The following is an 18,929-nucleotide window of genomic DNA, read 5'->3' as shown; positions in this document are numbered from 1 at the left end:
TATAAATTTTAAGAATTGCTTCTAAAATTCTAAGTCTTTTAATGTCCTAAAAAATAAAATGACATTTACAAAATGATGCCAACATAAAGTAGACATATGGGAAATGTTAAGTAATAAATATTTTATAAAAGCAGAGAAATAGAAATTTTGATAATTGCAAATTTTTCTAACTTTTTGGTAAATTTGGGATTTTTTCATAAATAAAGATGAAATATATTGACCTTATATAAAATTTATGACTGTCATGAAGGACAATGTGTCACGGAAAAACAATCTCAGATTGGCTTGGATAAGTAAAAGTGTTCTAAAGTTATTTCCACATAAAGTGACACGTCAGATTTGCAAAAAATGGCCTGGGCAGGAGGGTGAAAACTGCCCCGGGGTAGAAGGGGTTAATGATGTGAAATGTCAGTGTCACTCAGACATCATTTACTATTGCAGTCATTGCGTTTGAGAGCTTCGGGAGGAGAAAGGGAGAGGGGAAAAACAATATCATAAAAAATTAACTAAGTTTTTCTACAAAGTCCTAGGAGACTAAAAGGGTGTTAAATACCAATTTTCAGGGCTACTGGAGCAACTTCGGTACAGTCCGAATTTTTCATAACTTCGGCGAACCTGAACCGATTCTTGAGTGGTTCGCTCTTCTCTACCAGGGACCATTATGATGTCATCGTCCATGGATGCTGAAGGTCTCCTTTATGATAAGCTATGTTCCATTTATGGAAGTTTCCAATGGGGTTGCCATTTTGATTTGCAGCTGAACAGATGTTTTAATTTAATAAATTAGTGCTGACGTGAAAGATCTGGATTGCAATAGCGGAAACCAGTAAGGAAGAAACATTGTTGCTGGGCACCTTCACTTGAGCTGCACTGGAGCGCTGGACTAGATTCTATTCTCAGGTTTCTGGAAATGATAGGTCAGGTGCAGAAATCCTGGGTAGGTTTGCTACCAGCACAGTAAGTTGATCGGACAGAAAGGCACAAACTCAATTTCTCTGGTCCAAAGCTTTTCAGGTATGGTACCTTAAGGAAGGGGTACCTGCAGACACTAAGCTGATCTGAACCTACAGTGTAAGGCTACATTCACACGTCCGTGGTGTGTTGCGGACCCGTAAATTGCGGGTCCGCAACACACCAGCTCTTCCACCCCATAGAAATGCCTATTCTTGTCCGCAAGCTGCGGACAAGAATAGGACATGCTCTATCTTTTTGCGGAGCTGCGGACCCAAAGATCGGGGCCGCGCACCGCAAATGCGGATGCGGACAGCACACTGTGTGCTGTCCGCATCCATTCCGTCCCCATAGAGAATGAATGGGTCCGCACCCTTTCCGCAAAATTGCGGAAAGGATGCGGACCCATTTTGCGGACATGTGAATGGAGCTTAACAGCCAAGAAGCAAAAACAATAAATGGTTTTGCCCCGGCGTTAGCAGATTGACATCCCCTGGCTTTGACAGCATGTGTGCAGGTTTATATTTGAAAAACTTTTCAAGAGGTATGGTACCCAGTGTCGGACTGGAGTACTTTGGGAACACCAGTGTAACTGATTTTGGGGGCCCACCTTAGGGCTCCTGCACACTAACTTTTTTTTTTTTCCATGTCTGTACCGTTCACTTCACTTCAAAGGGGCCGCAAAAAAAAAAGACTCCTTGTGCAGTCCGTGTCTGTATGTCCGCATGGCCATTCTGCAAAATGATAGAACATGTCCTATTATTGTCGGCATTACAGACAAGGATGGTACTGTTCTATTAGAGGATGGCTGTTCTGTTCCGCATAATGTTGAATGCACACACCTGGTATTCATGTTTTGCGGATCCGCAATTTGCAGACTGCAAAACATCTAACGGTTCTGTTCATGAGCAATTACAGTGATAACAGAAATATTAAAGATGAAGTATGATGGCAGACATTCACAGCAAAATGCACAAACATACATGTGGCAGAATTTACACATATATGGATATCCTGCACTTAATTCAGTCAGAAACAAGACACATGCAGCGCACACCAATCAGTCATTGACACATGTTGCACACAAGACACTTATACATGGGTCACATGCCACTGATGCATATGTCACATGCTGCACATACACCACTGATACATAGGTCATATATAGCACACACCAATCACACATAGGAAACATGTTATGCGCACACCAAGACATTTATGCCTAATCCAATTAAGTGTAGCACACTTAAAGGGGTTAAAGGGGTTTTCTCACTTCAGCAATTGGCATTTATCATGAAGAGAAAGTTAATACAAGGTACTTACTAATGTATTGTGATTGTCCATATTGACTCTTTTCCATCACATTATACACAGCACGCATCCATGGTTTTGACCACTCTGCAATCCAGCAGCGGTGGCCGTGCTTGCACACTATAGGTAAAGGTGTTGGCCTATGCACACTTCCAGCCTTTCCTTACAGTGTGTAAGCACGGCCACCACTGCTAGATTACACGGTGGTAATAACTACGGATAAGTGCTGTGTATAATGTGATGCAAAGGAGGAAATATGGAGTATCACAATACATTAGTAAGTGCCTTGTATTAACTGCATGATAAATGCCATTTACTGAAGTGAGACAAACCCTTTAGCCCCTTTAAGCATAAATATCTGGCATGAAATTTACCAAATCTTAACCTCCTCATATTGTAAATAATCTACATTATAATTAAAAGGGTTGTCCTACCCTAATGATCTATTGCCCATCTACAGAATAGGTGATAAATATCAGATTGCTCGGGTCTGACTGCTGGAACACCCACTGATCATGAAAAAAAGGGTCCTGAGACATTCAATTACATTACCACTAGAGTTGAGCGGACACCTGGATGTTCGGGTTCGACGGGTTCGGCCGAACTTCGGAAAAAAGTTCTTGTTCGGCACCCGAACTTGACCCCGAACCCCATTGAAGTCAACGGGGACCCAAACTTTTGAGCACTAAAATGGCTGTAAAAATATCATGGAAAGGGCTAGAGGGCTGCAAATGGCGTCAAAATGTGGTTAAGAGCATTGGCAAGTGCTCTGCAAACAAATGTGGACAGGGAAATGACTTCAAATAACATAAAATACATAAAAATAAAAAAAAAATAATCTTGATCTAGGAGGACCAGGTCCATATGGAGTAGGAGGTTGAGGAGGCAGTGGATGTGGCGGTGTCGGTGGAAGCGGCGGTGGAGGAGGAGGAGGTAGCCTACACTGGTTTTTGGTTTTAAATTTTATTTTTAAAATTAGGGTACACCCCAAAACATTGGGAAATATAACCTGTGATAACCCCCTCCAGTCATGCTAAACACACGTTCAGACAATACACTGGCTGCAGAGCAGGCCAGCACCTCCAAGGGGTAAAGGGCAAGCTCAGGCCATGTGCCCAATTTGGAGACCCAGAAGTTGCAGGGGCTGACCCCTGTCAGTCAGTTCGTGTAGGCGTGTGCACACTTACGTCCCCGTGATGTTCACGATCCAATTTGATATCTGTTATATCAACTTTCAATGTTCTTTTATGCGCCTACCATGGTGATTATGGGTGGTGGGAAATCAGGGTTCCAGGCCGGAGAGGGAGCGTGAGAAAAAGAGGCCAAATTTAAGGGAGGATCCATTTGTTCAAATTTAAAATTAGAGTTGAAATATGGTAGAAATTATTAAAGCATAAAAGTGTGACAACTTTTCAAAGTTTAAGCATTGAATGAAAGGATGTGGTGCGCATTAATTACTGAAGAATTTATACAATTTTATTCCCTGTCACCTATGCATAGCAGGTGTTTATTCACGTCTAAAATTGTATAATGTCAACCCAAGAATGTAACAGAAAAATTATTGAAATTTATTAAGCTGTCAACTAGGTAGAGGAGGGTATATTACACCAAAAAATGTAACTGACGATTTTTTATTTTTTTTCGGTCTACTAGGTATAGGAGTGGTACATCACACCCAAAAATTGGTGAATTTCACCAGAATATATAACTGACAATTATTTTTTTTAACCTGTCTACTAGGTATAGCAGTGGTACTATACACCCAAAAATTTGTTTATTTCGCCAGAAAATGTAACTGACAATTTTTTTTATATTTTTTTACCGTTAAACTAGGTATAGCAGTGGTACTATACACACCAAAATTGGTGAATTTCACCCTAAAATGTAAATGACAATTTATTTATTTTTTAACCGGCCTACTAGGTATAGCAGTGGTACTATACACCCAAAAATTGGTTAATCTAACCCAAAAAAGTAAATGACAATTTTTTTTCTTTGTTTAACCGGTCTACTAGGTATAGCAGTGGTACTATATACCGAAAAATTTGTTAATTTTACCATATAATGTAACTGACAATTTTATTTTTTATTTTTTACCGGTCCACTAGGTATAGCAGTGGTACTATACACACCAAAATTGGTGAATTTCACCCTCAAATGTAAATGACAAAGTAGTGAAATGATATCAAATAAAACACGTACAAATTTTTTTTTATGGATTTATGAGGTGGAGTTCCATATGGAGTAGGAGTTTGAGGAGGCGGTGGACGCAGCGGAGTAGGTGGAAGCAGCGGTGGAGGAGGACAAGATAGCCAACACAGGTTTTTGGTTTTAATTTAATTTTGTGAAATTAAGGTACACTCCAAAAGAGTGTGAAATATTCAAAATACAAACATGAGCAATTGCGCTGCAGTATAACAATGGCTGCTTAGTGCCGGTATACATATCTATTCTGCACAAGGTACGGACAAGTCCTGAGGGATCCATGCCTGGTTCATTTTGAGCTTTTCCACATTGGCTGTGGACAGGCGGCTGCGCTTGTCTGTGATGACGCCCCCTGCCAATCTAAACACACGTTCAGATAATACACTGGCTGCAGGGCAGGCCAGCACCTCCAAGGCGTAAAGGGCAAGCTCAAGCCATGTGCCCAATTTGGAGACCCAGAAGTTGAAGGGGGCAGACCCGTCATTCAGTACGTGTAGGCGTGTGCACACATACTGCTCCACCATGTTGGTGAAATGCTGCCTCCTGCTAAGACGTTCCATATCAGCTGGTGGTGCTGGTTGTTGTGGCGTGCTGACAAAGCTTTTCCACATTTCGGCCATGCTAACCCTGCCTTCTGAGGTGCTGGCGGTGCCCCAGCTGCGTTGGTGACCTCTTCCTCATCCTCTGCCTTCGCCTTGTGCTTCCACTGTGCCCCCGCTGTCAGGTGGGAATGCCACCAGCAGCGCGTCTACCAGCGTGCGCTTGTACTCGCGCCTCTTACGATCACACTCCAGTGATAGAATTAAGGATGGTACGTTGTCCTTGTAACGGGGATCCAGCAGCGTGGCCTCCCAGTAATCAGCACAAGTTAGAATGTGGGCAACTCGGCGGTCATTGCGGAGACACTGCAGCATGTAATCGCTCATGTGTGCCAGGCTGCCCAGAGGCAACGAAAAGCTGTCCTCTGTGGGAGGTGTATTGTCTGTGTCCTCTGTATCCCCCCATCCACGCACCAGTAATGGCCATGAGCTGGTCTGGGTGCCACCCAGCTGTGAACATGGTTCCTCCTCCTCCATCTCCTCCTCCTCATCCTCCACCTCCTCATCCTCCAGAACTGTGCCCTGGCTGGACAATTGTGTACCTTGGGTTTGTGGGTGCAGGAACCCACCCTCGGAGCCACTTGGGAATGACTGGCCGGAAACCCTACGAAATGATCCCTCTTCCTCCTCTTGTGCCACATCCTCTTCCATCATCGCCAGGAGCGTTTTTTCAAGGAGGCATAGAAGTGGGATAGTAACGCTGAGAACGGCGTTATCAGCACTGGCCATGTTGGTGGAGTACTCGAAACAGCGCAACAAGGAACACAGGTCTCGCATGGAGGCCCAGTCATTGGTGGTGAAGTGGTGCTGTTCCGCCGAGCGACTCACCCGTGCGTGCTGCAGCTGAAACTCCACTATCGCCTGCTGCTGCTCGCACAGTCTAACCAGCATGTGCAAGGTGGAGTTCCACCTTGTGGGCACTTCCCATATGAGGCGGTGAGCGGGAAAGCCGAAGTTACGCTGTAGCGCTGACAGGCAAGCAGCAGCAGGGTGAGAAACGCCGAAAGCACGCACAGACGGCCCGCACTTTATGCAGCAGCTCTGACATGTCGGAGTAATTTTTAAGGAATCTCTGCACCACCAAATTCAGCACATGCGCCAGGCAAGGGATGTGCGTCAAATCGGCTAGTCCCAGAGCTGCTACGAGATTTCGCCCATTATCGCACCCCACCAGGCCGGGCTTGAGGCTGACTGGCACAAACCACTCATCGGTCTGTTGTTCAAGGCCCATCCACAGCTCCTGCGCGGTGTGGGGTTTGTCCCCCAAACAGATACGTTTTAAAACTGCCTGCTGTCGTTTACCCCTGGCTGTGCTGAAGTTGGTGGTGAAGGTGTTACGCTGACCGGATGAGGAGCTGGTAGAGGATGAGGAAGCAGAGTAGGAGGAGGAAGCAACAGGAGGCAAACTGAAGCGCCCTGCAATCCTCGGTGGTGGAAGGACATGCGCCAAACTGCTATCCGCCTCAGGCCCAGCCGCCACTGCATTTACCCAGTGTGTTGTTATGTGTGTGTTGTTATGGAGATATAACGGCCCTGACCGTGCTTACTGGTCCACGTATCCGTAGTCAGGTGTACCTTGCCACAGATGGCGTTGCGCAGTGCACACCTGATTTTGTCCCCTACTTGGTTGTGAAGGGAAGGGATGGGACAGCCACCGCCATAAGGCCTTTAAAACTATCCGTCTCCACCAGACAGAATGACAGCATTTCAAAGGCAAGTAATTTAGAAATGCTGGCAATCAGGGCTAGGGATCGCGGGTGGGTAGGGGGGTACTTCCTCTTCCTCTCCAATGTTTGGGATATGTAGAGCTGAACGCTTCTGTGGGACATTTTGGAGATGCTTGGTGACCCAGGTGTTGGTGTTGCTGGCAGATCCTCTGTTTGTGGGGTGCCAGGTGGCACTGTCACTCCAGAGGTGGATGAAGAGGCCGCGACTGCAGCAGAAGAGGAAGCAGGAGGAGCCAGAGACTTTTCTTGGCTTTTGAGGTGTCTACTCCACTGCAGCTCGTGCTTTGCACTTAAATGCCTGGTTATGCATGTTGTGCTCAGGTTGAGAACGTTTATGCCTCACTTCAGGCTCTGATTGCACAGCATGCAAACCACTCGTGTCTTGTCATCAGCACATTGTCTGAAGAATTGCCACGCAAGGGAACTCCTTGGAGCTGGCTTTGGTGTGCTCGGTCCCTTGCTGCGGTGGGCAGTAGGAGGCGTACTGTCTAGAGGACGGCCGTTCCGCTTTTGCACCCTGCTCCCTCATTTGCTGTGCTGGTGGCTCTGTACGACCACCGCCTCTTCCTCTGAACTACATCGGTCACTCGCATGACCTTAATTCCATGTGGGGTCGAGGACCTCATCGTCCTCCACATCATCTTCGACCCAGTCTTCACCCCTGACTTCCTTGTCGGTCTGCACACTTTCGAAAGCCCCAGCAGTTGGCACCTGTGTTTCGTCATCATCCGAGACGTGCTGCGTTGGTCCTCCCATGTACTCATCTTGAGAAATAAGTGGTTGGGCATCGGTGCACTCAATCTCTTCCACTTCTGGGGTAGGGCTAGGTGGATGGCCCTAGGAAACCCTGCTAACAGAGTCATCAAAAATCAGAAGAGACTGCTGCATGTCTTGGGGCTCAGACTGCTTGGCTGATTTGCAAGGGGGTGAGGTGAAAGACTGATGGACATCGGCTGTAGGTGCCAACTGTGGTCTTTCAGCAGGAAACTGGGTGGGAGACAATGTGAAGGAACTGGATCCACTGTCAGCTACCCAATCTACTATCGCCTGTACTTATTCAGGCATCACCATTTGTAGAGCAGCATTAGGCCCGACCAAATACCGCTGCAGGTTTTCTCGCCTACTCACACCTGAGGAAGGGGTTTCACTTGTGCGTATAGCTGGCACAGATTGACCACGTCCTCTCCCTGCAACAGGAGCTCCACCAGCAGCACCACGACCTGGGCCACGTCCCTTATTTGACGCTCTCCTCATATTTTTTGAATTTAGGATCTTGCCCATATTGGGTGTTTAATTAATAGTAGAAAAGAACGACAGTATGTAAAGGGTGTATCTCACACGGCCTGAACCAAACTAGGCCTCAATAAAAGATTTATTTGCACAAAATGGCTGTATTTTAAATGGCTGTATTTTAAATGCCTTAATAAAACCCCTGTATGTATAGGGGGGTACATACATGCCCTGAATCAGTGTAGGCCTGAATTAAAGATTAATTTGCACAAAATGGCTGTATTTAAAATGGCTGAATCAAACCCCTATATGTATAGGGGGGATCTCACACGCCCTGAATCAGTGTAGGCCTGAATTAAAGATTTCTTTGCACAAAATGGCTGTATTTTAAATGGCTGCATTTCAAATGGCTGTATTTCAAATGGCTGTATTTCAATTGGCTGAATAAAACCCCTATATGTATAGGGGGGATCTCACACGCCCTGAATCAGTGTAGGCCTGAATTAAAGATTTCTTTGCACAAAATGGCTGTATTTCAAATGGCTGTACTTCAAATGGCTGAATCAAACCCCTGTATGTATAGGGGGGATCTCACATGCCCTGAATCAGTGTAGGCCTGAATTAAAGATTTATTTGCACAAAATGGCTGTATTTCAAATGGCTGAATCAAACCCCTGTATGTATAGGGGGGATCACACACGCCCTGAAACAGTGTAGGCCTGAATTAAAGATTTATTTGCACAAAATGGCTGTATTTCAAATGGCGGTATTTCAAATGGCTGAATCAAACCCCTGTATGTATAGGGGGGATCTCACATGCCCTGAATCAGTGTAGGCCTGAATTAAAGATTTCTTTGCACAAAATGGCTGTATTTCAAATGGCTGTATTTCAAATGCCTGATTCAAACCTCTGTATGTAGGGGGGTATCTCACACGGTCTGAACCAGTGTAGGCCTGAAGTAAATATATCTTTGCACAAAATGGCTGTATTTCAAATGGCTGTATTTCAAATGCCTGATTCAAACCTCTGTATGTAGGGGGGTATCTCACACGGTCTGAACCAGTGTAGGCCTGAAGTAAATATATCTTTGCACAAAATGGCTGTATTTCAAATGGCTGTATTTCAAGTGCCTGATTCAAACCCCTGTATGTAGAGGGGGTATCTCACACGGCCTGAACCACTGTAGGCCTGAAGTAAATATATCTTTGCACAAAATGGCTGTATTTTAAATGGCTGTATTTCAAATGCCTGATTCAAACCCCTGTATGTAGGGGGGTATCTCACACGGTCTGAACCAGTGTAGGCCTGAAGTAAATATTTCTTTGCACAAAATGGCTGTATTTCAAATGGCTGTATTTTAAATGCCTGATTCAAACCCCTGTATGTAGAGGGTTTATCTCACACGGTCTTAACCAGTGTAGGCCTGAAGTAAATATTTCTTTGCCCAAAATGGCTGTATTTTAAATGGCTGGCCTGAATTTAATATTGGTGCACCAAATAGTAACATAGTACATAAGGCCGAAAAAAGACATTTGTCCGTCCAGTTCGGCCTGTCATCCTGCAAGTTGATCCAGAGGAAGGCAAAAAAAAACAACTGTGAGGTAGAAGCCAATTTTCCCCACTTTAGGGGAATAAAAAATTCCTTCCCGACTCCAATCAGGCAATCAGAATAACTCCCTGGATCAACGACCCCCCTCTAGTAGCTATAGCCTGTATAACACTCCAGAAATACATCCAGGCCCCTCTTGAATTCCTTTATTGTACTCACCATCACCACCTCCTCAGGCAGAGAGTTCCATAGTCTCACTGCTCTTACCGTAAAGAATCCTTTTCTATGTTTGTGTACAAATCTTCTTTCCTCCAGACGCAGAGGATGTCCCCTCGTCACAGTCACAGTCACAGTCCTGGGGATAAATAGATGATGGGATAGATCTCTGTACTGACCCCTGATATATTTATGCATATTAATTAGATCTCCCCCCTGTCGTCTTTTTTCTAAAGTGAATAACCCTAATTTTGATAATCTTTCAGGGTACTGTAGTTGCCCCATTCCAGTTATTACTTTAGTTGCCTTCCTCTGGACCTTCTCCAGCTCTGCTATGTCTGCCTTGTTTACAGGAGCCCAGAACTGTACACAGTACTCCATGTGTGGTCTGACTAGCGATTTGTAAAGTGGTAGGACTATGTTCTTATCACGGGCATCTATGCCCCTTCTGATGCAACCCATTATCTTATTGGCCTTGGCAGCAGCTGCCTGACACTGGTTTTTGCAGCTTAGTTTGCTGTTTATTAAAATTCCTAGATCCTTTTCCATGTCAGTGTTACCGAGTGTTTTATCATTTAGTATGTACGGGTGACTTGCATTATTCCTTCCCATGTGCATAACTTTACATTTGTCAGTGTTAAACCTCATCTGCCACTTATCTGCCCAAGCCTCTAATCTATCCAGATCCGTCTGTAGTAGTATACTGTCCTCTTCAGTGTAAATTACTTTACACAGTTTAGTGTCATCTGCGAAAATTGATACTTTACTATGCAAAACTTCTACAAGATCATTAATAAATATATTGAAGAGAATAGGGCCCAATACTGACCCCTGAGGTACCCCACTAGTGACAGTGACCCAATCTGAGTGTGTACCGTTAATAACCACCCTCTGTTTTCTATCATTGAGCCAGTTACTTACCCACATACAGACTTTTTCTCCAAGTCCGAGCATTCTCATTTTATATACTAACCTTTTATGTGGTACAGTGTCATATAATTTGGAGAAGTCCAGATATACGACATCCATTGATTTGCCGCTGTCAAGTCTAGAACTTACCTCCTCATAGAAACTGATTAAATTATTTTGGCATGACCGATCCCTCACGAAGCCATGCTGATATGGCGTTATTTGCTTATTTCCGTTGAGATGCTCTAAGATAGCATCTTTAAGAAAACCTTCAAACGGTTTACCCACAACAGATGTTAAACTTACCGGCCTATAGTTTCCAGGCTCGGTTTTTGGACCCTTTTTGAATATTGGCAGTATTTAAAATCTCTGAATGTAACCCAAATGTATTAACGGTGTATCTCACAATGACATCTGCATCAAAGGCTGTCAACTAAATTTTTTGTGCCCAAACGAGTGTTTGTTTAAAAACTGAATTTGACAGCAGTATATAAGCCTGTAATTTCACACGTGCTGATGCTGCAAGGCCTGAAAATAGTGTTTTTTGTAAAAAAAAGTGTGTTTTTCAAACCCCAGAAAATGATGGGTGTATTTCTAGCTTAAATTGCACACTGACTAATCAAGATGTTCTAGATTGCCAAAAAAGTCTTTTTTTGCTAACAGAATATGAAAGCTGTATATATTAAACTTGAATTTAACACTTGCAGATCTGGAAAATATTGTTTTTTGAAGAAAAAAAGTGTGTTTTTCAAACCCCAAAAAATTATGGGTTTATTTCTACCTTAAATTGCACACTGACTAATATAGATGTTGTAGATTGCCAAAATTGAGTTTTTTTGGTAACAGAATATGAAAGCTGTATATATTAAACTTGAATTTAAAACTTGCAGATCTGGAAAATACTGTTTTTTGGAAAAAAAAGTGTTTTTTTCAAACCCCAGAAAATGATGGGTGTATTTCTACCTTAAAATGCACACTGACTAAAACAGATGTTCTAGATTGCCAAAAAAGTATTTTTTGGATAACAGAATATGAATGCTATACATATTAAACTTGAATTTAACACTTGCAGATCTGGAAAATACAGTTTTTAAAAAAAAAGAAAAAGGGGTTTTCAAACTCCAGAAAATGTTGGGTGTATTTCTACCTTAAATTGCACACTGACTAATACCGATGTTGTAGATTGCCAAAAAAAGTGTTTTTTTTTGTAACAGAATATGAAAGCTGTATATATTAAACTTGAATTTAACACTTTGCGATCTGGAAAATACTGTTTTTTGAAGAAAAAAAAGCGTGTTTTTCAAACCCCAGAAAATGATGGGCGTATTTCTACCCTAAATTGCACACTGACTAATACAGATGTTGTAGATTGCCAAAAAAGTCTTTTTTTGCTAACAGAATATGAAATCTGTATATATTAAACTTGAATTTAACACTTGCAGATCTGTAAAATACTGTTTTTTTTTTAAAAAAAGTGTGTTTTTCAAACCCCAGAAAATGATGGGTGTATTTCTACCTTAAATTGCACACTGACTAATCCAGATGTTGCAATTTGCCCCCAAAAAATTTGATTTGCAATGTCCCAAAAGCTCAGATGCAGTGCTGGTGCACTGAGCATGCATAAAATGGCCGCCGCCGCGGCCGCCCACCTAACTAACAGAACTATAAAAGTAATTTTTTTTTTGGTCAATGGCCTCAGGGCAGGGTAAAACGATTGTGTCCTGCACCCACACAACTATTTCTAGGTAAATCGCTGAGTTAGATTCTCTCCTATTCTCTCCCTGAAATCACAAGTCCAGCAGCATCCTCTCCCTACACTTGTAACAGCAGAGTGACGTGCAGCGCTACGTGACTCAAGCTTATATAGAGCCTGGGTCACATGCTGCTCTGGCCAATCACAGCCATGCCATTAGTAGGCATGGCTGTGATGGCCTCTTGGGGCAAGTAGTATGACGCTTGTTGATTGGCCAAGAAAGCGCCGAACACCGAACCCAAACTTTTACGAAAATGTTCGGGTCCGGGGTCCAAAAATCCTAAAGTTCGGTACGAACACCATCAAAAATGGGGAACAGGACCCGTTCCTAGGATCAGTGGGGGTTGCAGCATCGGACCCCACTAATCATATATGCTTATGGTGTGGGGAGGATAACTTGAAAACCTGGACAACCCCTTTAAATCCTCCACCACAGTATCTCTTTACATGGCAGCAGTGATGCCTGTAAATACAAAATATCATTACTACCGCCATGTAAACCTATACATGTCAATACTGGAAAATGTGAAGCACTGTGCAGAATTTTTCAGTCATAAGTCCAACCCCCTTTGCAGGTCATAACCTTTAACAAAGCCCAAGCAAAGGTGCTAGAGGAGCAATGTGAGCAAAGGGCACAAACGGAGGGTCATAACTAAAACAGAGGCATTAGGGTCACCTGAGGCAGCATAATAGTGGGGATCCTGGAGCAGGGGTAACTGGAGAAGAGGTAATATTAGTGTTGCATTTAGAGTGGGGGCATCTGGAGCTGGGGCATTTATGGGGGTGCACCTAAAGCAGAGGCATTAGGGTCGCCTGAGGCAGGGTAATAGTGGTGATCCTGGAGCAGAGGTATTAGGGGGGCAACTGGAGAAGAGGCAATATTAGGGGTGCATTTAGAGTGGGGGCATTGGGGGGCATATGGAGCTGTGGCAATAATGGGGGTGCACTTAAAGCAGAGGCATTGGGGGGAACTAAGGCAGAGTCCCCCCAATGCCGCTCTGAACTCTGCAGAGAGCAGCACACATACACAGATCTGAGTCTGCTATAAACAAATTCCCTATTTCCAGGTAGGCAAACAGCCAGGGCCCACTGTGATGTCATCGCCCATGGATGCTGAAGGGCTCCTTTATGACATGCTCAGTGTTTCGTCTATGGAAATTTTCATAAGGGCTCCCATACTGATTTTCTGAGCCTGCCATTTTGATCAGCACTAGTTGGACAGACCCTTGAATCCAAAAAATTTGTGCTGTTGTGAAAGATTTGGATCGCTGTAAGAAACAGTCATGTAATGTCTCTAAGTTTCAATATCCTGGTAAACTGTGTTAAAATTTCATGTAAAATGCCTGCAGTATTTGTTTGGTCAGTAGATGGCAGCATAGGACCAATTTGCATTGGAATTTACCATAGAGAAAGTTTATTAGTGACACTGGTTCTTTAACCGCCTCCGGACCGCCAAACGCAGGATTGCGTTCCGGAGGCGGTCGATTCATTCCTCCTAGACGCGCCGGCGCGCCATCTCGCGAGACGCGAGATTTCCTGTAAACGCGCGCACACAGGAGCGCGCGTTCACAGGAACTGCAGGTAAACGAGCTGATCTACAGCCTGCCAGCAGCGATCGTTCGCTGGCAGGCTGTAGATCCGATTTTTTGAACCCCTGAAAGGTATACTAGACGCTGTTTTGTTAACAGCATCTAATATACCTGCTACCTGGTCCTCTGGTGGTCCCTTTTGCTTGGATCGACCACCAGAGGACACAGGAAGCTCTGTAAAGTAGCACCAAACACCACTACACTACACCCCCCCTGTCACTTATTAACCCCTGATCACCCCATATTAGATTCCCTGATCACCCCCCTGTCATTGATCACCCCCCTGTAAGGCTCCATTCAGACGTCCGTATGTGTTTTGCGGATCCGCGGATCCACGGATCGGATCCGCGGATCTGCAAAACACATACGGATGTCTGAATGGAGCCTTACAGGAAGGTGATCAATGACAGGTGGGTGATCACCCCATATAGACTCCCTGATCACCCCCCGGTCATTGATCACCCCACTGTAAGGCTCCAGTCAGACGTCCGTATGTGTTTTATGGATCCGCGGATCCGCAAAACACATACGGATGTCTGAATGGAGCCTTACAGGGGGGTGATCACCCCATATAGACTCCCTGATCACCCCCCTGTCATTGATCACCCCCCTGTCATTGATCACCCCCCTGTAAGGCTCCATTAAGAGACCCGTATGTGCTTTGCGGATCCACGGATCCGCAAAACACGGACACCGCGGATCCGCAAAACACGGACACCGGCAATGTGCTTTCCGCATTTTGCGGATCCGCACATTGCCAGAACTATGTAGAAAATGCCTTTTCTTGTCCGCAATTGCGGACAAGAATAGGACATGTTCTATAGGCTCTACAAAAAACGCAGTGTTCGCCCGATCAGGCCTGATCTTGTGCGCACACTTGCGTTCAGTCCGCCCCACCACAGTGACAGAATATTTTTTTTTCTGATCACTGCAAAAACACCGTAAAATCGCTGCGGCGCTATAAAAAGATCACTTTTGAGGGGCATGGCGAGTTCATAGAAGATTTAATTTTTTTTTTGTCACAAGTTAGCGGAAATAGATTTTTTTTTTTAGAGTTTTTTCTTACAAAGTCTCATATTCCACTAACTTGTGACAAAAAATAAAATCTCACATGAACTCACCATACCCCTCACGGAATCCAAATGCGTAAATTTTTTTGGACATTTATATTCCAGACTTCTCACGCTTTAGGGCCCCTAAAATGCCAGGGCAGTATAAATACCCCACATGTCACCCCATTTTGGAAAGAAGACACCCCAAGGTATTTCGTGAGGGGCATGGCGAGTTCATGTAAAATTTTATTTTTTGTCACAAGTTAGTGGAATATGAGACTTTGTAAGAGAAAAAAAAATAATAAAAAAATAATAATTTTCCGCTAACTTGTGCCCAAAAAAAAAATATTCTAGGAACTCGCCATGCCCCTCACGGAATCCAAATGCGTAAAAAATGCCCTGTGAAATCGTAAAGATTCTCATTGGAATTTGGGCCCCTTTGCGCACCTAGGCTGCAAAAAAGTGTCACACATGTGGTATCTCCGTACTCAGGAGAAGTAGGGCAATGTGTTTTGGGGTGTATTTTTACATATACCCATGCTGGGTGAGAGAAATATATCTGTAAATGACAACTTTTTAAAAAAAATTATACAAAGTTGTCAATTTACAGAGATATTCCTCTCACCCAGCATGGGTATATGTAAAAATACACCCAAAAACACATTGCCCTACTTCTCCTGAGTACGGCGATACCACATGTGTGACACTATTTTGCAGCCTAGGTGTGTAAAGGGGCCGAAAGTCCAACGAGTACCTTTAGGCTTTACAGGGTTGCTCACAATTTAGCCCCGCCCAAAATGCCAGAACAGTAACCACACCCCACAAATGACCCCATTTTGGAAAGTAGACACCCCAAAGTATTCGCTGAGGGGCATATTGAGTCCATGAAAGATTTAACTTTTTGTCACAAGTTAGCGGAAAGGGAAACTTTGTGAGAAAAACAAAAAAAAATCTATTTCCGCTAACTTGTGCAAAAAAAAAAACTTCCATGAACTCGCCATGCCCCTCACGGAATACCTTGGGGTGTCTTCTTTCCATAATGGGGTCACTTGTGGGGTATTTATACTGCCCTGGCATTTTAGGGGCTTTAAAGTGTGAGAAGAAGTCTGGAATCCAAATGCCTAAAAATGCCCTCCTAAAAGGTACTCATTGGAATTTGGGCCCCTTTGCGCACCTAGGCTGCAAAAAAGTGTCCCCCATGTGGTATCGCCGTACTCAGGAGAAGTTGGGCAATGTGTTTTGGGGTGTCTTTTAACATATACCCATGCTGGGTGAGAGAAATATCTCTCTAAAATGACAACTTTGTATAAGAAAATGGGAAAAGTTGACTTTTACAGAGATATTTCTCTCACCCAGCATGGGTATATGTAAAAATACACCCCAAAACACATTGCCCTACTTCTTCTGAGTACGGCGATACCACATGTGTGACACTTTTTTGCAGCCTAGGTGCGCAAAGGGGCCAAAATTCCAAAGAGTATCTTTACGATTTCACAGGGCATTTTTTAAGCATTTGGATTCCGCTAACTTGTAACAAAAAAGAAAAACTTCTATGAACTCACTATGCCCATCATCGAATACCTTAGGGTACAATATATGGGGTTCGGACCGCGCTTCTGGTCCAGGTCAGTGTGCAAGTTCTTAGTCCTTCTTACTTCCTCGTTTACAAAGAGAGCCTGAGGGCTGCAAATATCCCTCAAGTAGATATCCTGCAACCAATGGAATTATAATAGTGTGAGTCCGTATGTAACAGTAACCTGCATTGCACTGATTATACTCACACAATGCGTATCACACAAGGCGTAAATGTAATCCCTCCGTGGTAAATTGCTCTTGTTCTGTCGGAACAGCCACGTTTCCATACAATCTGGTTAGATCTCCACACGGACTCAAATGATGTATACCTCAGACAAATCTATATTTCTTTTCTTCAGATTCCTGAAAGTTTTCTGTGGACAAGAATGGCTTCTGCAATAGTGAAGCTCCGTATTACTTGTTTAAAACTTTTTATTTGTCCATACTTACAAGACAACTTTCTTAAAACAGCTTTTTAAAACACATAAAATTCCCAGCGTCTGCTGCTTCTGCCCGACCCGGGTTTCACTCCTAGAGCTTCGTCAGGGGCACACTTGTTTTCACCCTCCCCCTCCTTCTTATTCGTCCATTGCAACTAATCAGGAGTCAGGTGTGTTCCTCCACAATATTTTCCTATCCTGCTATTAACCCTATACTGGACTCTCCTCATCCCCAGGGGAAAGAAGGCGGATGTTATTAAGTCCCCATTCACATGAGCATGCTTTTTTTATATATCGTTTTTTCACTAATTCAATACAGCCTGCAGGTCGAAATCCACATTTAGACCTCCCAGCTGTAGTGTACCTAGTTCATATATCCACTTGGTTTCTTGCCTATTGATTTTTTCCAAAAGACTGCCTCCCCTCCAATGGTTTTGTACGGATTCTACTCCCATAAACTTTAGACCTTCTGTTTTTTTTTGGTGGTATTTTTTATAATGGGCCGATACTCCATGACTTTCAAGACCTTTTTTTATGTTTCTTATGTGTTCCTGTATGCGGACTTGTGCAAGAAAAAATAAACACAATCACACCGAACATCAATACACCGCAAAAGAGAAGGTTCATAGAGGAAAAAGAGGGGGGAAAAAACACAAAATACGCGAACAAAAAAAGCAAGGTGTGAATGATGGGATATTCAATCTCAGCAGACGCACCTTGTCAGAACCCGAAAAAGCGGTACTTAAAAAAGGGTTAAAATTCGCGCCATCGAAAAGTTTAAATAAATTTGATGCCTTTGTAGATATCCACAAGTACATCAGGAAGTTGAATATAGCCAAATTTTTCGCAGGAAAGGAGCCAGCTAATAACCAGAATAATATAGAACAGAAACAAGAATATATACATACGAAATTAAAAGATAAGTCAAAATTTTATCCAAAAAACAGAAATAATGAGTGCATAGATGCCTTTAAGAGAAGCATCTTAAATGAATTGGAAAAAATAGATGCAAAAAAGAAAAGGGGCAATCTAACCAAAAAAGAAAAAGATGCACTAAAAACGTTAAAGGAAAATCCAGATATAATAATAAAACCTGCGGATAAAGGGGGGGGGGGGTAGTAGTTATGAATATTGAGGACTATGAAGCAGAGGTCCTAAGACAGTTGGGAGACAATAAGACCTATGCCGTGCTGAAAAAAGACCCCCTCCTAGAATATAGAAATAAACTACAAACTCTGGTGAAATATGGTGGTGACAAAGGCATCCTGAGCAAAAAAGAGATGGATTATTTAAATATAAAAGAACCAATGACCCCAATTATCTATATACTGCCGAAAATACATAAGAGTATTATAAATCCCCCCGGGAGACCGATAGTATCGGGGATCAATTCTCTTACTAGTAGAATGACGGAGTATATAGATAATTTCCTACAAAAGTATGTACCAATGGCACCTTCCTATCTGAAAAATAGCGGGAGTGTGGTTGAAATAATAAAGGAATTGCAGGGAATTGGGGACAATACGTGGATGGCTACCATCGACGTATCGTCCCTATACACCATCATCCCGAAAAAACTAGGACTGCAAGCAATAAGAGAAACCCTGTACAGTGACCCTGACATGACTAGGACACAAGCGGACTTCATAATACGATGTGTTGAATTCTGTTTAGAACACAACTACTTCTGGTTCAAGGATCAGTTTTACCTACAGAAGGTCGGGACGGCGATGGGGGCGAAATTCGCCCCCAGTTTCGCTAACATTTTTATGACCAGGTGGGAAAAGCAGTTCATTGACCCGGAGCTAAAAAAAATCCAGGA

Source organism: Bufo bufo, chromosome 3 (assembly GCF_905171765.1).
Source record: "Bufo bufo chromosome 3, aBufBuf1.1, whole genome shotgun sequence".
Taxonomy (NCBI): domain Eukaryota; kingdom Metazoa; phylum Chordata; class Amphibia; order Anura; family Bufonidae; genus Bufo; species Bufo bufo.
This window is presented reverse-complemented; position numbering follows the sequence as displayed.